This window comes from Lynx canadensis, chromosome B4 (genome assembly GCF_007474595.2).
Source record: "Lynx canadensis isolate LIC74 chromosome B4, mLynCan4.pri.v2, whole genome shotgun sequence".
NCBI lineage: Eukaryota > Metazoa > Chordata > Mammalia > Carnivora > Felidae > Lynx > Lynx canadensis.
The window spans coordinates 58681730-58704362 of NC_044309.1; the positions used below are offsets into that span (position 1 = coordinate 58681730).

Here is a 22633-nt window from a genome sequence, read left to right on the forward strand (position 1 = left end):
TTACCTGGTATACTCAAGATTCTGATTGAGTCTACTTCTGATTGCACCTATCACTGTCATTCTCTGTGATCTGGTTTCTATCCCTACAAATTGAAATGGTGCTTATATCTGCCTGAATGTGGTAGAAAGAATACAAAAATTAAACAGGACCAAAATACAAAATCATTTTTTGTTCTTAAGGTATTACTAAGATAATACTCAAGAAATAATGATACCATAACACTTTTTTTCTTTTAAGTTTATTTATTTATTTTGAGAGAGAGAGAGTGTGCAGGAGCATGAGCAGGGGAGGGGCAGAGGCTTGGAACTGTGAGATCATGACTCCAACCGTTAACCAACTGCTACCCAGTCATCCTCCATAACACTCTTTCTAATTTTACAAAGGCAATTCCTTTTATATAAAGCAGACCTCATGAAAGTTATAAAGTAGAATAGGATGGAGTCCATATTTTCTGCTGTCAGGAATATATAGTCTCACCAACTTAAGCAGGTTCACACCAGATGGGAAAAACATAGTTTTTAGTTTTTATTGCTAAGCGATACCATGTTATAGCAATTCTTGAACTCTTGAACTTGCATGCTCTCTCTCTTTCCCTCTTCCTTTCTCTCACATTTTAGCCAGGGTATACTTGGCTCCTTAGAAATTTAGGGAAACTTGTCTTAAATCTCCAGTTTCAAAGCTTATAAAAGTATCCCCATGATCTTGATAAGTCTCAAGGCTTCGTGTCTCCAGTGAGAATCCCCTCATCTGTCTTTGACTTGACTCTATGGATAGTCTTCATTTTGTCCAGGGTTAAGCCTTCCTTTTTTAATGGATTCTCTGAGAACACAGCACAACACAACACATGCACACCACTTAGTAGAACCTACCAAAGATCTGGGACTTAGAGGAAAGAGATTCACATTGTGGGAAGGGCAATCTTGATAGTCTTCCTAGACTCTGGCTTCAACCTCATCCCTTCTTAAGATGCCTCAAAAAGCTACAAAAACTGCCACGTGTCATCTGGACTCATCTGTCAGGGTACAACTCAGCTTATCCCATTATTAATTGTGTGACCTTGACTGATTAGTCTCTAAAATCCAGTTTTCTTACTCGGATGTTAGGTAAGATTAAATTATGCAGTTGATCCTTAATGTGCTGTGTTTAGGGGTGCCAGCCCCCATGCAGTTGAAAATCCACATATAACTTCTGACTTCTCCAGAACTACTGGGAGCCTTGATAACATAAACAATCAATACACATTTTGTATTTTATATGTGTTATCTGCTATATTTGTACAATAAAGTAAGCTAGAGTAAAGAAAATGTTAAGAAAATCCTAAGGAAGAGAAAATGCATTTATATAGTACTATACTGTATTTACTGGGAAAAAAAATACACATAAAAGTGGACCCACACATTTCAAACTTGTGTTGTTCAAGGGTTAACTGTGTATGTAAAGGTCTCAGCATGTACAAAATTCAGTGTATTATAATTATCACCAATTTTATTGAAAGAGTACTGTTTTCCCCAAATGCTTCGATCTTGTTTCAGACTTAGGCTAGATATATTTTTATATAAGCACATGTTCACCCTTCTGTACTTATGGAAACTATGTAATTGTTCAAACCAGACACTTTGGAGAGTGAAACATGGCATTATTGTTAATTATGCTGGGATAACCATGTAAACTGTAAACCAGGATGAGTGGTCACTCAGCATGCCTCATTTGTGGTGCATGCTCAGAGAACACAGGTCATTGTCATTGAGTGAGACAATGAGGATATAGGACAAGTGAGGTCACATTCATCTTTTTGAGCTTTAGTTCCTTACTCATTAAACTGAGATTAACAATAACTAGCTCACAGGGTGACTAGAAAGATTAAATGAAGTTGTAGTCTGATAAAACATTGTATATATGTGGAAATTGGACACCTGTTAATTCCCTTCTCTGTCTCTGCAAATTACCTTAGTTCTGCTGATGGGTAAGTTTGTGTATAGCTGTGTTATTAGGTACTTAACCTTAATGTATCTTTATAGTTCATTCCACTGGACATTGTAGGTGGTACTCATAACCAAGTGCACATGTGGTTCCTCAGTTTCCTGTGGAGAGTTGGTCTATATTGCTTCAATTAATCACTTTTTAACACTGAAAGCATGAATTGTAGTGTTCAGGAACCACACCCACTTTCCCTATAAATTCTCCTGTGGTATGCTTTTTTCTTATGTGCTTTCCTATTTTTTGGATGAACATAATCTAAATAGGGGGATTTTTTTCTTAAATATTTCAGGCATGAATATTTATTTGCATTTAATACATGGTGAGAATCAAAGGCACTTGTTTTTGCACATCAGTTGTAGAGATGTATTTCTTCCTTGGGGAAAAAAATCTAGCCGAAACCTTAAAAATTAATAGTATAATTGGTAATATACATACCAAGTTTGATTTTCTTATCATTTACAAATAAATTTTAATAACACAAAACTGGAAGAAGTAATAGACCTCAAGGTTTGGGCCTTTTGCAAAATGATCACAGCATTTTCACCATTATTTTTCATAGTTGTTGTCTTCATTAGCAAATCCATATTCAGACTTGGTGGTATTTCCCGGTCTTTAGGCTTACAGAGAGTCTGTGGAGTACAGACAGGTGGTAAATGATTTTAGTCCTGTCATAAATTACACTTTTGTGGAATGAAGAAGGTGCTATGGGAGCACATGGGAAGTACTTTGTGCAAAGGTTTAGGAAGGCTGTTTGTGGCTACCATTTAAGTTAAGTGTTTAAAGGTAAGTAGGTCTTTAAGGAGGGGGGGAGAAAGCCTTTGAAAATGGCCTGGGAAATAGCATATGCAAAGCCTAGAAAGGCATATAAGGAGCATGATGTGTTTGGGAATTAACAAGTACAGCTAGGTGTGAATATGAATGTGGATGCCAAGGAGATGACTAATTTAAAAAAAAGGAATTCTTATTCTAAATGATAGCCCTTTTCTAGGGCTCTGGGCTTTATTGAAATTGAAAGAATCAATATTATAAGTAGATAAAGTTCTAGTTGGAAAAGAAGTAGAAGTGTTAATGACTTAGAACAACCTAAACTTTAGCTGTCTCTGTAAGGAGAAAAATTACTTTCTTTATTCTTGATGGCTTTTCTATAATCTCAAGAAATTAAATATTTACAATATCCTCATTCTTCAAAAGGATATTGCTACTTTAAAATTTTCTCACTTAAAAAAAATTAGATATAAATAGATAACATTAAAATCTATATATACTGGTTCCAGCCAGTTAGCTTAACATTCCATTCATTTTGTTAACATTTTATTCTGTGAGCTGCTCTGTAGCCACCAGACAATTTTGGTGTGCAAATTCTTTGCAGATTTTGCCTTGTCAAAATGTGAATTGCGTGAGGGATGAAATGATTAAAAGTGCTATTTTTTTTGTACAGCAAATAATGCTTTCAGAAAAAAACATGCTGACATTAACTGCCATTTCTATTCCATTTTGCTCCTGAGAATTGTTTGAATGTATACTCTCCATCTTTTTATTATATCAAGAAGTAGAAATATAATGACATTTACTATTAACAAAATAGTAATTTCATGTAGTAATATTTACACTCTCATGTGAGAAATAAAATAATGTCCTATGAGTGACTATTTTAACTCTAGTACCATCTTGCCTGCTTCATTTTGTATTTTCCCTGTGCTACACTATAGCATATACATAAAATCTTTATTTTTTCTTGGAAAGCACTCTGAACATTCAGATTTGAGCTTGAAGAAACCAAGACCCAGTTGGAGACTGATTTGCTCCCTTTAGACATCTCCTGTAGGGCAGAAACTCTTCTCATCATCTTTGTAGTCTCAGTGCCTAGCCAATAAATAAAGATCTGTCAAATAGGTGGATACATCTCTTACAACACACCTCATTTGATTCCTGGTCAGCCCATGTTCTTTGTACATTGGTACCTCCCCCATCTGTTTTCCCTCTCGCAAAGTGGATTTACATAGCAGCAGCATTCCTTAGGTTTCAAATTATGTATTTATGCATGATTGTTGGCTGTCATAACCCCATCCCCAACTCACAAGAAAGCCAAGCTCATCAACATGTTAGGACAAAGGGGCTGTTTGGACTGAGAATCAATGGATATACCAGAATATTCCTGAATGAATTTAATTTCCACACTCAAGATAGATGGCACTTTGTGCTTTTCAATATGTTGTTCATTTTTTTTTAAGTTTGTTTATTTTGAGAAGAATGAGTTTGAGCTGGGGAGAAGCAGAGAAAGAGGAAGAGAGAGAATCCCAAGCAGGCTCCACACTGTCAGCACAGAGCACAACGTGGGGCTCAGTCCCATGAACTGTGAGATCATGACCTGAGCAGAAATCAAGAGTCGGATGCTTAGCCTACTGAGCCCCCCAGGCGCCCTATTCATGCTTCTTTTGATGAAATTACAGAGTCAAGATATTCTGTAGGATCGGACACTATATTTTTAGAATAGTGTTTCTAAGCAGGAGTAATTTCACTATTGGGGTGTTTAGAAAATTTGTCAGAGCATTGTTGATTATTACAGTGATTGGAAGAATACTATTGGCATTTAGTCAATGGGTAACAGAGATGCCAGGCATCCTGTAGTGTACAGGACAGTTCCACATATTGATATTAAAATGGCCCCCTCAGTTTCCTATTGAAAAACCACAACTGAGCATAACTTTTTACATGTATACACAAAGCATTTTTGCATTGTCTTAATATATAATGAATTTTCTAGGAATACAACTGTTATGGAAATTAAGGGAAAATCATATTTAATTCAGAAGTTGAAAAAGAGTTGTTCTCCAGTTTAATAACCATGTCACAGACAACAGTCCCCTTTGTAGTATTTGAGTTTCCTATCAACGTACCTGCACTTTACATACCTACGTTTACAACTGTTGCATTTATGACATAGACATACCTCAGAGATATTGTAGGTTCAGTTCCAGACCACTGCAGTAAAGCAAACATGACAATTAAGTGAGTGAACTAAATTTTCTGGTTTCCAGTACATATAAAAGTTGTATTTACACTGTAGTCTAATAGTGTGTAATAGCATTATGTCTAAAAAAACAACATACATACCTTAATTAAAAATACTTCCTTGTTAAAAAATACTAACCATCATCAGAGTTTTCAGTGATGATGATGATGCACTTATCACAGATCACCATAACAAAGTAATAATGAAAAAGTTTCAAGTATTCTGAGAATTACCAAAATATGAGAAAAACACAAAGTGAGCAAATGCTGTTGAAAAAAAGACTTGCTTGTTGTAGGATTGCCACAAGCCTTCAATTTGTAAAAAACACAATATCTGCAAAGTGCAGTAAAGCAAAGCACAATCAAACAAGGTAGGCCTGTAAAGGTGTGAGCATCTAGCTACTTCATTGAGTCTTGTCATTTACATAGTTAAGTTCATACCTCTCTGCTATAAATCCTTTTTCTTTTATTTCTTTCTGGCTTCTTTGTTGAGAATAGCCTATTTGGGGGTAGAGGAAGCACAAGTGTAGAAGCAGGGAGACTCATGAGGAGGCTTTTGCAGTTAGGTGAGCAATTATGGTAGCATAGACAAAGATATAGCCAATAGGGTTTCCTGGCAGATTAGATGATGGCTTGTGAGATAGAGAAATCAAGGATAACAGTAGGCATTTGGGCTTAAGCAACCAGATGGATACATTCTAATTGCTTTGAACTGAGATGAATATGGGTGCAACAGATTGGGTGGGGGGTGGTAAGAATAAGAGTTCTTTTAAGACTTGTTGAGTTTGAGCTAGAAAGGCAGTTGAGGAGGAGGGAGCGGTTGGAAGGGGTACGCTGGCTTGGCATGCACTCCAGACCTCGGGATTTTGGAAGACTATTGCCCAGAAGAAAAGATGTTTGGTTTTCACAAGCCAAAGATGTACCAAAGTATAGAGGGCTGCTGTATTTGCAGAGCTAAGTCCTCCAGTTCTCAATTCACTGACACTAAATGCTATGGAAAGGACTTCCAGAGCTGTTTTGGGTTGCATGAGACTCGTTCAGGAGACATCTGTAATGCCTGTGTCCTGTTTTTGAAAAGATGGAAAAATCTGCCAGCAGGATCAAAAAAAAAAAAAAAAAAACACACACAAAAAACAAAAAACTGGAATCGTGGTACATGCAAGGGCAGGACCTAGTCTGAAGACAGCATTGAAACCAAAGACAGTGAAAACTCTATCTGGAAACAGGATAAAAAGCAACCAGATCAGTAAACTACAGAAGGAATTTAAACATCACAATTCTGATGCTCACGGTACCACCTCAAGTGCCTCCCCAGCTCAGTCTCCTTGTTATGGTAACCAGTCAGATGATGGCTCAGATACAGAGATGGCTCCTGGCTCTAATAGAATGCCAGTGTTTTCCTTTTTAGATCTCACATACTAGAAAAACCAGAAAATATGCTGTGGGATTATCTATAAAGGCCGTTTTGGAGAAGTTCTCATTGACACACATCTATTCAAGCCTTGCTGCAGCAATAAGAAAGCAGCTGCTGAGAAGCCGGAGGAGCAGGGGCCAGAGCCTCTGCCCATCTCCACTCAGGAGTGGTGACTGAGGTTTAGGTAGAAGGGGAACAAAAAAACGATTTAAATTTTGGAAAGAAAACAAAGCAACAAAACCCTCCTATTTTTAACTTGGATACCTGCTATTCTGCCAAAAGACACTTTCTAGAATAGTTTTGAATGGGTTGTTATTTCTCCTCCAGTTCCACAAACTCTGAAGCCAGTGTCTAGCTTACTAAAAGAAAAAAAGTGTACATAATATTTAAGATGCTGAGTATTTCATAGGAAAGCTGAATGCTGCTGTAAAGTGCTCTTTAAGTCTTTTTTTTTTTTAATCCCCTTCTAATGAATGAATCTAGGGGAATTTCAGGGGACAGAGATGGGATTTGTTGTATGATAAACGTAATGTAGTTTTAGTCTTTCTATATTGAGAAGCAGTGGTTGGGGCATTTTTAAGATGGCTGGCTATACTTGTTTTCCTTCATGATAATAAATTTGTCATAACTCAGTAACGTGGACTTGCCCCAAGAGGTAGTTGTTAATAATTTAAGGTCTTGCCAAGGTTCTGATGATTCAAACCTGTACTACTGAATATTAAGCAGGACAGACTAAGCTCTCTGGTGCAAATGCCTTGAAGGAGTAGTTTCTAAACATACAGAGAGGTAACTTGAGTGTATATGTTGCATCCTCTGTCACCTCCCTCCATATTCATTTTTGATAAAGATTTTAATCTATATTGAAACTTCTAAAGCAGAATCAAAGCTCCTCTGGGGAAATGTCAAGTTTTAGGATGAGCAATCCTAAATGAAGAGAACCAAAGCATTACCGCATGGTAGAGATCACATTCTATTAAAAATGTTAAATTATAGGGGCGCCTGGGTGGCGCAGTCGGTTAAGCATCCGACTTCAGCCAGGTCACGATCTCGTGGTCCTTGAGTTCGAGCCCCGCGTCAGGCTCTGGGCTGATGGCTCGGAGCCTGGAGCCTGTTTCCGATCCTGTGTCTCCCTCTCTCTCTGCCCCTCGCCCGTTCATGCTCTGTCTCTCTCTGTCCCAAAAATAAATAAAAAACGTTGAAAAAAAAATTAAAAAAAAAAAATAAATAAATAAAAATGTTAAATTATCTTTAAAAATGTCCAAGTCTTCAGGATGGCACACACAAAAAAACAAAGGTTAATGCTTCTTGGGGCACATTTCTTAGAGGGCTTGCTTAGTGTGTAAATAATTGACTTTTGTTTGTGTTACATGACTGGTGACTTCATTGAAAATCTGCGCAATTCAGTTTTAGCTCTGGATTACTTCAGTTGACCTTTGTGAAGGTTTTGTCTGTGTAGAGTGGTTGTTTGACTGGTTTTAACCTATTAGGGTTTGGGGTTTGTTTTTGTTTTTGTTTTTTTTTTCCACTCTATATTAAAGTAAAATTCTAAAAGAAAAGAGGTGTGTGTTAATGCTGAGTGGGCTGGTTTAGGTTTGACTTCTTTTAGTCAGGCTTTGTGAACATTGAGATGATAGATGATGCATCCGGAACACGGAGCTCTTCAAATCCAAAATCTTCATTTGAAGGCTTTTTACTTGAACCCAAACCAAAGTACTGTCATTGCCTGTTTTCTAAACGTTCAGGAATAACCTATCACTGGTTCAGACTTTTCATAATTAGGGAGGATCATTTGCCTACCTCATAATAACATGACTCAGTGCTTATTTTTAAAACTGGATTTTAAAAATTAGATAGTATAAATAACAGTAAGGAGTCAGCCACTTTTTTACGGGCACCATATAGTTTTATAGTTCTTAATCTAAACTTAAAATTTTGTATTTCTTCCTTATGGCAAAAACTACAAGCCACCATATGCACAGATTACACCGTGAGTTGGGTTGGCTCTCCCATAGCCTCTGAGGTGAATTACAAGAGTCCCAGCCATTATCATCTTCCTCCTGTTGTTCCGAAATTTTTTTTTTTTTTTGTACATTTTGGCTACAGTATTGGTGGTAGAATATACTATAACATGGATCATCTCTACTTCTTTCTTTCTTTCTTTCTTTCTTTCTTTCTTTCTTTCTTTCTTTCTTTCTTTATTACTAGACCTCAACCACAGCCTTCTTCTTCCCCTTCCACCTCTTTGCCTGTAGGATGTACTGTATATAGTCATGCACTTTGTATTAATATATTATAAATCTACAAATCTGTTTTGTACTTATAATCAAAACTTTTACTAGGGTACTGAATAAATTTAGTCTAACTATAAAAAAAAAAAAAAGACATGTTGAGTTTGAGATGTCTACCACTCAGTAGCAACACTAAGTAGGCATCTGAATGTGAGACTGAAGTTCAGAGAGGAGTGTGAGCTCGAAATTTTATGGGAATTGTCAAGTATATGGTATTTCAAGTTATGATCAAATTGAGTGAAATCACCAAGGGAGTGAATATAAATGGAAAAGATCCATGATTGAGATTTGGAATTCTCAAAAGCATAGAGAAGAGATTGAGAAGGAACACCAATGAGATTGGAGGAAAAGCAAAAGAGTGCAGCTGTTCTGGAAGCCAAATGAAGAAAGTGTATAAGGACGAGAGAGTGATTAATTGACTCTTAGATTTAGCGATGAGCTAAACATGATGGGTGACCATGGTTTTGGTGGAGTGATGGGAGTTAAGAGCCTGACAGGAATGAGCTCAATGGAGATGGAAGATGAGAATATGAAAAGGGATCAAGAAATGGAGGATAGCTGGTAGGGGAAGTGGGATCAAAAAAAATTTTTTTTGTTTTTGTTTTAAGATGGGTAATATAGCTACTTACGTATTCTCTGATTGACAATAAAAATTGAAGAAGATAGTGATGATGCTGGAGCTGATATAAGGGGGCTGACATGCTGCTTAGCCATGGGATGCCTATGGCTGCACCACTAGTTGTCCAAGCATCTGGTATGACATAGCTCTGGAATAGTCAATTAATATATAATAGATTTTGAGGCCCTGGGATCATCTTCTCACTCTCTGGTGTTTATTCATTTTTTTTTGTTTAGTAAAGTTGATCAGGCACCAGACAAAGGTTTAGGCTTTAACCAGACACTAAATTAGAAATTAGTGGGAAATTAGAAGGGAAGGCAGAACCAATTCCTTCTCAAAAAGCATCTGAGTGCAGCTTAAATTTTTCCTTCTTGTCCACTGGGACCACCTTAACCATTTTGACTTGTGGGTAAATGGCACAGGGATTTTAGAATAAGGAAAGTGAGTCACCTATGAGGGCACAGACTGAGGAGGCACTCACTTTTAGAGTCATGCAAGTATAATGTTGGCACTTGAGAATGATGCCTCCTTACATTTTGCACCCTACACACTTTGCTTGCTACATGCCCCCTAATTCCCCTGGTCCTGAGAATGGGCACTGTGGTTCATTTAAGGAATAATAGGAAAACTCTTTCCCTAATTATCTCTTCTTATATTACCAAATGGAGATTTATGTGCTTTAGTTAGTCTGATACTCCTCTCTCTCCTCAATATCTGGTTGACTTTGCCAACTAACAAACATGAGGAATACTTGGTAAAGAAGAAAAGAAATGCTTCTTTTCTGCAAAAGAAAAATTAGTGATGAGACAGAGTAGAGAATGATTGGTTGGAGCCTTTAGGCCAACAACTTGAAGGACTTTTAGATACCAAAAAGGCTGGAGAAAAGGAACTAGGGGATAGAAGGGAGAATCCATTCTGTTTGTGAAGACAAAAATAGAAACTGTTCCACTTTAGCTTAGTACATTTGTCATTTTTAAGAGTTTTAAGGGCCCTGGTACCATCTTGTCCTTCCATCTTTGGAATCCAAGGTGATAGGTTATCACTTACCTTGTTAGTGCTAAGAATTGACTTTCTTGTTCTGCTCAGTGCAGATCTGAGAAAGATCTTCTGAGGTCATCTGAGGAATTATCCATCTTTGTATCTCAGAAACCAAAAAAAGACTTACAGTAACATCTGCAGAACCCAGAGAATTCTCAAGGCTTTGTGTCATGTGATCTTGTGTTTGTCCCTTCTGAGGGAGCCACAGCGGTAAAGATACAATAGAGAATCACAGACCATCTTGACCATACTATATGAGTTGACAGATTCTCATATGAGGAGCATTTAGGACCAAATGTGTAGAGATGGTGCAGATGTGCTTGTGTACAAAATGAGAGTCAACTGAAGGAATGGTGGGGAGAGATGTACACAGACAGCTCTTAGGAGCTTCCACTAAGAAGTGTGGGAATGGGAAAAGCCAATTGAAATTACAAGTGAGAAAGTTTTCTTCATTTTAAAGTGGTCACCATGAAAACTGGAATAGCAAGAAGTCCATGACTAATTACGAATGAAATAAAAGATAACTGATTAATGATCCTGTTATTTTAAATCTTGAGGTATTTCACTACAAAATTAAACCTTTATAAGTTGCAGCCACATATGAATGAATCCGGGAGCAATACTATCAGATGACAGAAGTTTTTATTGCAGTTTCTTTTGGGATGAGGCCTGATGCTGGTTTAGCTTGTGTTATTTCCATATCTGAGAGCTGACAGTCATGTGCCCATGGAAAGAAGTTCTCACTGAAGATAGTAGACATTTGACTTTACTCAGTGTTACATAATCAGGAGGTCCTTTGAGAATTTCCCCAGAACTGATTTTCCAAAAAATTAGTCAAATATTTCCCAGAAAGACTTTCCTCTTTTTCGTAAGCAATATCATTTTTGTTAGTAGTGGTTACTCTTCTATGCCCTTGCCTCCTCTTCACGTCCAGTCCCAAAAACAGCTGAGTCAAGTAAATGTGAGGACATAATTAATTAACTGATAAATAGAGACTAACTCATCAACTTGTTTAAATCTAGTGTCTTTAAAGCTTTTGTTGTCATATGTTTGGCAAATAGTAGACCTTTAATAAATGTTTTTTTGAAACCATTAAGTATAATATATATTCTGCTTAATTATTTATTTTATTAGATTGTAGGGTATATTAGTTCATGGCTTGAGTTCTGGTTGCATTGCCTGGCTTCAGATCCTGGCCTTACTCCTAATGAGGTGTGTGATCTTGGGCAAGTTTTGTAACTTCTCTGTGCCATGATTTCCTCTTACAAAAAGTGGGGATAATAATAGTGCCTACCTTTTAAGATTATTATGAGAACTAAATAAATTGATACATTCAGAGCACTTAGAATAGTTCCTGGCGTGTGGTAAGTACTTAATAAATATTACGAATGATTTTAACAAAAGCTGTCAGACATTTAATATTTAAAAAGTGAGAAAACCGAGTCTCTACTTCTTCCCCAAATAACACTGTAGCTGGCAATGAATACTTGAATGTTGGTTGCTTGAATACTAGATAAGCCTTTTTTCAGTGGCTGTAAACAGCTTTCTGTGTTTCTGAAGGTGGAAGAATAGAAGTCATCTTCCCATCTGGCCTCATGTCAATACATCATTCTTGACACACTCTTGACACTGTGTTCATATATTGTTTACATTTTTGCTAATCACAAAAGTGCGTTGAGTTTTTAAAAAATTTGTGAGTACTATGATTAGTATCCAGATTTGTTTTTTGTTGAGTATTCTGTGTCTATGATGTTTCCTTCCACGTGAATTTTAAGAGTGGTACAGTTTGTTCCATCTTTGTGCTTTGTCCACCCAAATTTATAGAATCAAAACACAGGAAGGTATATCTCCCAAAATTAAAAAAAAAAAAAAAAATGGTGAGATTTCCATGTAGGCAGCAGCATGATATCCACAGGGTTCTTTGTTGATCCAGGCTCATAGTCAGGGGGTTGGGCAGTTCTGCTCAATAGAGGGGGCAGAGTTCTCTTCATGTGGTGTGCCCACAGGACTTCCCTCCCAGCTTCTCTCGTTTGCAGTAATCCAAGTCTGTTTTATAAACGCATGGAAAAATGTGGCTTCTCTGCTGATAGCCACCTGCTGGGACAGCACTTTGGTGTTCATAAAACACTTTTAAATAGGTGAATTTAGGGTGATGCTCACAGCAGACTAATGTGAAAAATATTCTTATAGGTATTCTACAGCTGAAAAAAAAAATGAGTTTAATGCGTGAGTTTAAAAGGGCGTTCACTTAAAATATAAGTGAACCCAGGTCTGCTGACTCCTTAAATCCTTTGTCTTCCCATTTTATTGCTTTCTGATCAGAGTCACTCAGGCTCAGCAAAATCATGTAATAGGAATAATAGCTGAGACTGTTCATTAGAAATCATAATCATAGAATTAGAATTTCAAATACTGTAAGATTTGACACTGTATTTAGTTGTTGAAAACTTTACTTTTTATAAAATAAAAGGCCCCAGTTTCTCTTTAGTTATATTATTCATTCTTTCTGGTTATGTATTCTTCCTGCTTATGCATTTTCTAACTAGCCTTAAATTTTTAAAGGTATTTTTTTTGTTATATGTATACTTTGTCATTAAAGTAGATTTCATGTTGATAGAAGTCTTTTTTCTTTCAATGTGGCTGGTGTTGAGTAGGCCTAGATTAAGAGTTTTTCTGAAATTCTTAGAAGAGTGTAATTACCAGTTCTTATCCTGTACTTGATAGGTAGGTGAGTGGTCTCAAGAAGAATAAAACGGTTCTATTTTTGTAACCATTATTTTTCTAAACCTCATTCTGAGTAAATGGCGCTTTTCTGTATTGTCGGGACAAACCTCAGACCTGTAGCATTGGTTTGAAGAATAGGAGAGTGTGGGCCTTTGTTGTTTCATGGGGTTGTGTTCGTGTCCCCTGCCTGAGCTGCCAGTGCTGCAGATGCAGCCACAGCTGGCTGGTGCCATGTGTCCAGTGGCTTGCTGAACGAAAGCTCGCTCACTATGACAAGCAGGTTTGGGCAGAGAACTGCCTATTTCAAGATCATGTTCAATGATCAGTCGCTGATGAGTCCTGAAAGACCCTAACTCCTATAGTAATACCAATAGCTATTTTTATTAAGCTATTTTTATTTTTATTTATAGTCCTATAGACTCTAACTAACTCCTATAATAATACCAATAGCTATTTTTATTAAGTAATTGCTGCATGCCAGGTTGTATTTAAGTCTTCATGTTCATTGTTATTTAGCTCTGACAAATTTAAGGATTATTATTTCCACTTTAACATTTATTTATTTTTGAGACAGAGAGAGACAGAGCATGAACGAGGGAGGGGCAGAGAGAGAGGGAGACACAGAATCGGAAGCAGGCTCCAGGCTCTGAGCCATCAGCCCAGAGCCTGACGCGGGGCTCGAATTCACGGACCGCGAGATCGTGATCTGAGCTGAAGTCGGAGGCTCAACCGACTGAGCCACCCAGGCACCCCTATTATTTCCACTGTAGAGCCAAGGAGCTAGTAATTTGTCTCAAGTCATATAGCTAATAAGTGGTAGGGTCAGGATTTGAATTCAGTGCTGCCTGACCACTAAAATGTGTTCTTAACCAGCAACTTACATATGAAGGATGATGAAATATGTCATATGTGCATACATGTGCCCATGGCAGACATGGTTAATTGTACATGGTATGTGTTCATGCTGAGCTGATAATCCTTTCTAGCAATCGTTACATTCTTGGCTTCTGTAGTCAAACAATCAGACTTTTAATAGGCAAGGTAAAATATACATGCTATCTTTAACTCTAAATGTGTCTTTTATTAGCTTTCTCTGAAATTTCAGTGGTGTGAACTATTGCTTTGTTTGATAGGAAGAACAAATATGCAATAATTATCTATGGAAGCCTTCATTGGTGTGGACAGTTGAATTGAATTCAGGATAACTTTCATTTTAAATAGCATATAAAAGTCATCTCCATGTCAGAAAAATTTTAAGGCAAGTTGATTTTACTTATTTATAATATTTATTTATTTGAAAAATTTTTAGAATGGATATTTGAAATAAACAAATTTTGACGGTGGTCATAGAGTTTGTTATAATGAAATTAGATTTTTTATACAGTCAGGAAATTAATTTGAAACTCTGTGTATGGCTGCAGTTATGGAAATAAAAAGCTGTTAGGATTACAGCTTTATTTACTTACTTACCTTTCTTATATACTTATTTATTTATAGTCCTTTTTTCTTTCAGACCTTACTACTACTTCAACTCAAGATAGTATTTTTTTTTTAATTTCACATATGATCAAATAGGCATTCCAGTGTGTCTTTTGACTCCTCGATAAGAGGGACTCCCCTCCCTGCAGTATTGTTGAAGAGCATCTTAGGACAGGATTCAGGGTTGGCATGTTTAAGCCAAAGACCAGTAATACCTGCTATAATAAATTGTCATTCCTGTCTGCTCTTTACTGTTCACATTTCTAGAAAATGTGTTCTTCATTTTTCTCCTCTGAAATAGTGGCACAAAACTGAAAAATAGAAAATAATTGATATCAAAATATTTTTCCAGCAAAGAGACTGAGGTATAATTTAATCCAAATTAATATGTGAGGCCATGGAAAATTCTTTATCTTTTGTGTGTATCTTTAAAGTTAAGTAACCTTATACTTTAAGTTACTTATCTCCATTTACAAAGAAATGAAAATTTTCCTTGCTTATTTTTATAGTGATGTTAGGAGAAGAAAATATATAATACTGAAGAGACTAGACAGTCTGTTATTGTGTTGTGAGAAATGCTGACTTGAGTGTGCTTTTTGGAAAAATAAATGAAATTAAGAGAAATAACTCAATAATGTTTCTTTAGTAACTCTCCTTGTTCTCAATAACACGTTTCTGTTTTTTCTTTATTGATAAGGTCCTAGTTATTCATACTTTAAAAACAGAAGACAGTACTTCTCTATAACACTGTGACCACAGACCCCACTAATTCTGAATAATGGTTACTTTGAAGTGCTGGTGGCTAGTTGGAGTTTATAATTTGTTACCAAATTACTATTATCTTTATTTTCATCCTGTATTTTGCCTGTCAAGCAGTCATATTCTCCAAAATTGGAGAGTCAGAACCTTCAACTAAAGAGTTTAACTAGAGTCAGGAAGGGCCTGTTTTCCCTTGAAACATATGGGATATTCATTCATTTTCATTTGTTTTAAACTTAAAAATCTGGAAGTTATTAAGGGTTGCTTATGGAGTTTTTTGTTTGTTTGCTTGCTTGATTGGTTGGTTGGTTAGAGATTTTGGTTTTGGGTTATCTAATGACTCTCCCTGGTTTTAAAGTCTAACTGGTGCTTTTTCTTTCCTTCATGTATAGTGTTCCTTTAGATTAAGAATTTGTTTCTCCCTAACCTAAGATTTTAAGATCTCCCAAATCCATGGCCAGGATTTTTATTGTAATATTACCTTAGTTAATCTACATATTATTGCTATTTATTCCAGAAAATAACAATTTTCTAAGGAAGAAGGAAGTTTTTTATGTATTAATATTTTATTGAGGCATAATTGATACATAATGTATTAGTTTCAGGCATACAGCATAATAATTCTGTATTTGTATGTATCGTGAAACAATTACCACAATAAGTTTAGTTAAAATCATTCCCATAACACAGTTAAAAATTTTTTTTTCTTACGATAAGGAACCTTTAAGATCTATTGTCTAAGCCACTTTCAAATATGCAATATAATATTATTAACTGTAGTCACTATGGTGTACATTACATCCCCATGACTTATTTTATAACCAAAAATGTGTACTTTTTGAGCCCTTTAGCACATTTCACCCACCCCACACCCTGCCTCCTGCCTCTGTCAGCTACCCATCATTTCTCAGTATCTGTGAGCTTTTTTTCTTGATGTTGTTGTTGTTGTTGTTGTTGTTTTAAATTCCACATATGAATGAAATCATACAGTATTTGTTTCTGTAACTTATTTCACTTAGCATAATGCCCTCAAGGTCCATCCATCTTGTTGCAAATAACATTTCATTCTTTTATGTTTTATTTTATATTAGAGAGAGAGCACGAGCAGGGGAAGGGCAGAGAGACAGAGAGAGAATCTGAAGCAGGTTCCAGGCTCAAAGCTGTCAGCACAGAGCCTGATGTGAGACTCAAACTCACAAGCAGTGAGATGACATGAGCCAAAGTTGGACGCTTAACCAACTGAGCCACCCAGGCACCCCACATTTCATTCTTTTTTATGGCTGAACAATATTCTGTTATGTATATGTCACCGTGTGTGTGTGTGTGTGTGTGTGTGTGTGTGTGACATTTTCTTTATTCATTCTTACATTGATGGAGAGCACTTAGGTTGTTTCCATATCTTGGTTATTGTAAATAATACTGCAGTGAACATGGGGGTACATGTATCTTTTTTAGTTAGTGTTTTTGTTTTCTTTGGGTAAATACCCAGAAATAGTATTACTGAATCATATGGTAATTCCATTTTTAATTTTTTGAGGAACACTTACACTGTTTTCCATAGTGTCTGCACCAGATTACATTCCTACCAGCAAGGCACAAGAGTTACCTTTCTCCACATCCTTGCTAACACTTGTTATTTCTTGACTTTCTGATGATAGCTATTCTAACATGAGTGAGGTGATAGCTCGTTGTGGGGTTTTTGTTTAATTTTTAATTTATTTTGAAGGAGAGAAAGAGCAAGGAGGGGAAAGGAAGAGAGAGAATCCCAGGCAGGCTCTACATTGTCAGGACAGCCTGATGTGGGGCTCGATCCCACGAACCCTGAGATCATGACCTGATCCAAAATCAAGGGTCAGATGCTTAACCAACTAAAGTACCCAGGCACCACCCCCATTGTGGTTTTCATTTTCAATTACCTGATTGTTGATGATGTTGAGTGTCTTTTCATGTATCTGTTGGCTATCTGTATGTCTTGTTTGGAAAAATGCCTGTTCAGATCATCTGCACATTTTTTAATCCAATTGTATTTTTGCTGTTGAGTTTTATGAGCTCTTTATATATTTTGGATATTAGCCCCTTATCAGATACATGATTGGCAGATATTTTCTCCTATGCAGTAGGTTGCCTTTTCATTTTATTGATGGTTTCCTTTGCTTCACAGAAGCTTTTTAGTTTGAGCTAGTCCCACTTGTTAATTTTTGCTTTTGTTACCTTTGTTTTTGGAGTCAGATCCAGAAAAATCATCTCTAAGAGCAGTGTCAAGGAGCTTACTGCCTATATTTCTTCTAGGAGTTTTATGGTTTCAGGTCTTCCATTCAAATTTTTTTTTCTTGAAAAATTTTTTTAATGTTTATTTATTTTTGAGAAAGAGAGAGACAGAGACAGGGCACAAGTGTGTGTGTGTGGAGGGGGGGGGAGTGGTACAGAGAGAGGGAGACACAGAATCCTAAGCAGGCTCCAGGCTCCCAGCTGTCAGCACAGAGCCTGACGCAGGGCTTGAACTCATGAACCGTGAGATCATGACCTGAGCCGAAGTCAGACACTCAACTGACTAAGCCACCCAGGCGCCCCTTCCATTCAAGTTTTTAATCCATTTTGAAGGTTTGTTGGTTGGTTGGTTGGTTTTGTATAGTATAAGATATTTAGAGTTCTTTTTTTAATCTATTTTGAGGTTTTTGCTGTTTTTTTTTTTTTTTTTTTTTTTTTGTGGTATAGTATAAAATACTCTTTTGCATGTGACTGTCCAGTCCAGTTTTCCCAACACCATTTATGGAAGAGACTCTCCTTTCCCCATTGTATATTCTTGACTCCTTTGTTAATTGTGGTTAATTGACCACATATGCATTGGTTCAGTTCTGGGCTCTCTTTCCTGTTCCATTGATCCATGTGTCTGTTTTTATTCCAGTACCATACTGTTCTGATTACTGTACCTTTGTAGTCTAGTTTGAAATCAGGGAGCATGTCTCTAGCTTTGTTCTTTCTCAAGATTGCTTTGGCTATTTGGGATCTTTTTTGTTTTCAGACAAGTTTTAGGATTGTTTGTTCTATTTCTGTGAAAAATGCCATTGGTATTTTGATAGGGATTGCATTGAATTAATAGATCATTTTGGGTAGTATGGTCATTTTGACAATATTCTTCCAATCCACGAATATAGAATGTCTTTCCATCTATTTGTCTTTAATTTTTGTTATCAGTGTCTTATAGTTTTCAGTATACAGATATTCCCCTCCTTGGTTAAATTTATTCTTAGGTATTTTATTCCTTTTGACACAATTGTAAATGGGATTGGTTTCTTAATTTCTCTTTCTGATAGTTCATTATAGGAGGGATCTTTTTTATTGATGTTGTTATCTAAATATAAGGACCTATGAGAAAGAGCTTTATAAATAAAGTTTAAAGTTCTGTACAGTTTTTATATTGAGTGAGAAAGTTGTTTTTACATAGTTATAAATATAAAATATAAAAAATAATTTTCAGAATTTAAGTTGCTTTTAAAGTCGTTTGCTGACAGTTGTCTATGTCAGCCCATTTAAAAGGTGTGAAAATATTTTCTTCTTCCCCTTTTTCTTCATGCTATTTGATTTGTATTTGTCCTTTTACATAAATGTTCATTTGTATTTTTTTACTTACTTTAACATGACAGGATAGATAATTAAAATGTTATCTGAAGTTCATTCATTAGTTGACTAATTCCCTTTTAAAGACCTTTCCTTTTTCTTTTCATTTCTAGTGATTTGTAAAATTGACTTGATTCTTTATTTCTCTGCTGTGCACAAACCAGGCAAGTTTTCTTTTTTTATGCAAGCTTTAGCTTCACAGTTTTAGTATTTTCAACTGGAATGTTTCCCCTGTAGATACGTAATAGTAAATGAGAACATTCTTACTTGTTTTTCTCTGGTTTTTCCTATGGGAGTGAAATTCCATATAGGATTAGGTAAGTAAAGTATTTTAACAGAAAAGCTTTTTTCTGATTGCTTTTGTCTTTATTATATCAGTATTGTTCATTGTTAGTAAGTGTATTTATTCTAAGGTACACAAAGAAGAATTAGAAAAATAGTGCTTTCCATTGCTGAACAAATCTGGGCCCAGTCAAGAGAGAGGAAAGATATGGTCCTTTGAACAGTGAAAATTTAATAGAGGACTGTAAATATGGCAGGGAATATGAAGTGAGAGATTGATACGAGGTAAAGAGAATTCTGTGGAATATAGGAATAGCAGATATAATATGATCTTAATAGCCACTACCCTAAAACTGAGATTGAGTATCCAAAGAAGAGGCCCCATGGGACTGAGATTCAGAGTTTGTTGCACAAGGCCTGGCTGTGGCTCTCTGCAGAAAAGTCAGTGTGGTGCCTTGTTGATGGAACTTACCCAGAATCCAACCCTCCTGGAACTTGCTGAGGATGCGTCTTACCACAGGCACTCCAGTATAAAATCACCCAAAGCCAGTGCTGGGAAAGCTGCTGGTTCTGCTGACCTCTCTACACTTGTAGGATCTGGGCACTGGGGGAGCTACCAGGAAACAAAACCCTTTCCTCTTGCCCTCTCTAGTGTGTCTCTCCAGTGCCCTCTCTTGACAAAATTCCACGTGGTGCGGTTGTCCAAGAAAACCTACTTAAGGTGCCAGATCCATTTTCAGAGTGGGCCAAAGGGAAGAATTTAGAGCTGAGAGGCAATAATTTAATAACCAACACAACCTGCAAGATCATGACAAAACACATTTTCTCTTTCCCATGTCTGTGAGATAGCCTGATATCATTTCTACTAAAATGTAAGAGGCATGTGAATTGTCAGGCATATCAGTTTACTTAACGTCTAGTGAAATGTATTAATCCTTTATAATTAGTGCACATCTGCTCCTTAAGAATTTGTCACTATAAAAGCTAATTTTTATTATTTTTTAAAAAGCATTGTTTCATTTCATCATGCTTCTGACCCATATTCATTACACTATAAACATCCACATAAATGTTATACAGGGGTTGGCAGCCACCTGTGAAGAATTTATTCTTGATTAAAAGTATTTTTGAAATAGCTGTAGAAGCTTGTTATTTGCTTAACAAATCCATTTTTTAATTTTAAAATTCTTGACGTTACTAACTAGATTGAAATTTTATGACATTCTGCTTTAATATTTCTTATTGACAAAACTCATGAGCTAAAAACAAAAACAAAAACAAACTAGACTAAAAACAAGAAAAGAGGGCACCTGGCTGGCTCATTTGGAGGAGCATGTGATTATCAGGGTCATGAATTTGAGCCCCAGGTGGGGTATAGAAATTACTAAAAAAATAAATAATAATAAAACTAAAAAAAAATTTATAAAACCAAATATGGATCCCAGCATTAGTAGCCAGAGAACATGATTTTAATTTCTTAGAGAATATTAAAAATGTATGCAAACTAAACACTTAAAATTATTTGAAACTTGAAATTACTGACCAGAAATTATGTAGGTCCTGTGGGAGAAGTAGCAGAAAGTATCTGTAGGTAAAACTGTGTTGTCCTGGTTGTAAACATGCCACTTCCAGAGGAAAAGTGATATTGAATGGATACGGGGCTAAGTCAAGGATATTGATCTACCCTGTCAGAAGAGCCTTTCACTGCATTTGGAAAATTCAGTCTGGCCCCAGACCTGATGACTAATGTTGGCCCCTGTGTAGTCAGTTACATAGAATAACTAGTTCATGTGTGGCTTCAGTAGATATGTCCAAATTTGCTCAATAAGCCTTCTCAAGAGTTGAACTCAACTCTGGTGAACCTGGAGCTGTCTACATCACGGTAGAGACCGTTGTCTTCTACCTGGCTTGGTTTGGCCATAGCGGTAGTATGCTATCATTGAAACATTTATAGGAGGTGGCTTGGGGTAGACTGCACAAAGACGACTGGAGGGCTGGACTGCAGTGGTCATAACTATCCACTGGTGAATGTCTCCAGTAAGACCAACATGTCTGCTTGTCAAAATTGGTTACAGATTACAGTGTACCAGCATTATTCTTTTAAAATAATCTTAATATAATTTAATATATATTTAAATAATTAAACATAATAAGATTATATAATTAAAATAATTTTAATAATAACAAAAACATGCCATATCAGCATATTTTATTTTTAAAAATAAGAGGTAACTGTCTCAGTTTCAGTGAATAATAATTATGAGTGAGTTCAGGAATACTACTGATACTTAGAAAATATGGCCATTAAAAATAAGACTTTTTGGAGTATAATAAACTGATGCAGAAGAAATTTTTAAAAGAAGAATTACAAATACCATTTGAGAAGTTGCAAATTATGAGTAAGTATATATTTCCCAAATTGCCTTCCCTAATGGGTACAGTACCCATCAGCACGTGAAGTATGAAATTCTATATTAAAGAAAAATGTCTCCTTACTTTGTACTCATAACTCCTGGTAATAGCTTTGGTGCACCAAAATCCAAACTTTTTACCTCCTAGAGTAGACTAAATAAATAATATAAATGGTCTTCATGCCTCACTGATGTAGAAGAGTGTAAGTGTGTGTGTATTTTTAAATTGAGTTTATAAGATATTTTGAATTGTAAAAACATTCCTGAATGTAGGAAAAGATTTACCATTTTGCAGAAGGGCAATGAGTTATTGTTCTTTTAAAGGAATGTTTGGATGAGGTATAAATCTACTGATTATCTTAATGCCACATTTTTAACTTTGATGTTTTAGAGAACTCTCTTATAAGAGGGAATTTAATTTTCTAGATATCCATTGTTTGAAAATGTTTTTTAAATTATATCTTTGAAAGTGCCTCAGGGCTGTAAGCTTAAAATTTGCAGCTTTATGACATTTGTCTAAGATGTAACAGGAAGAAAATGAACATAAGAATCTCACTTGTCACCTTACATGATAAGAGTGAATATTCCCTTAAATGACAAAAGAAATAAGTATGTTAAATCTTTTTCCTGGATTATCTGGGAGGGCCCTAATGCAATAATATAAGAGAAAGGCAGAGGGAGTTTTTGAGACAGAAGATGATGAAGCAGTGGGACCATGGAGGCAGAGAGATTGGAGTGATGTGGTCACAAGCCAAGATACCTGGAGCATTCTAGAAGCTTGAAGAAGCAAAGAAAGAATTCTGTACTAGAACCAGTGATGTATGCATGGCCCTATTGATACTTTGATTTTGGTGCAAAATCAAAACTGAGTTTTGGATTTCTGGCCCCAGAACTGTGCGAGAACAGTTTTTGTTCTTTCATACCAAGCAGTTTGTGGTAATATGTTATAGCAGTTCCAGGAAACTAATTCACTTAGTGCATGGACTGAATCTTTGTTTCTCCCTAAAA

General features: G+C 36.1%; 1 protein-coding gene and 1 pseudogene across 1 annotated transcript in view; both read left to right on the forward strand.

Moving 5' to 3' along the window:
- The window catches only part of RASSF8 (Ras association domain family member 8), a 119780-nt gene that overhangs the window by 43155 nt on the left and 53992 nt on the right, over positions 1-22633 (forward strand). The window lies entirely within an intron of this gene.
- Positions 5396-6772, forward strand: LOC115518484 (annotated as a pseudogene).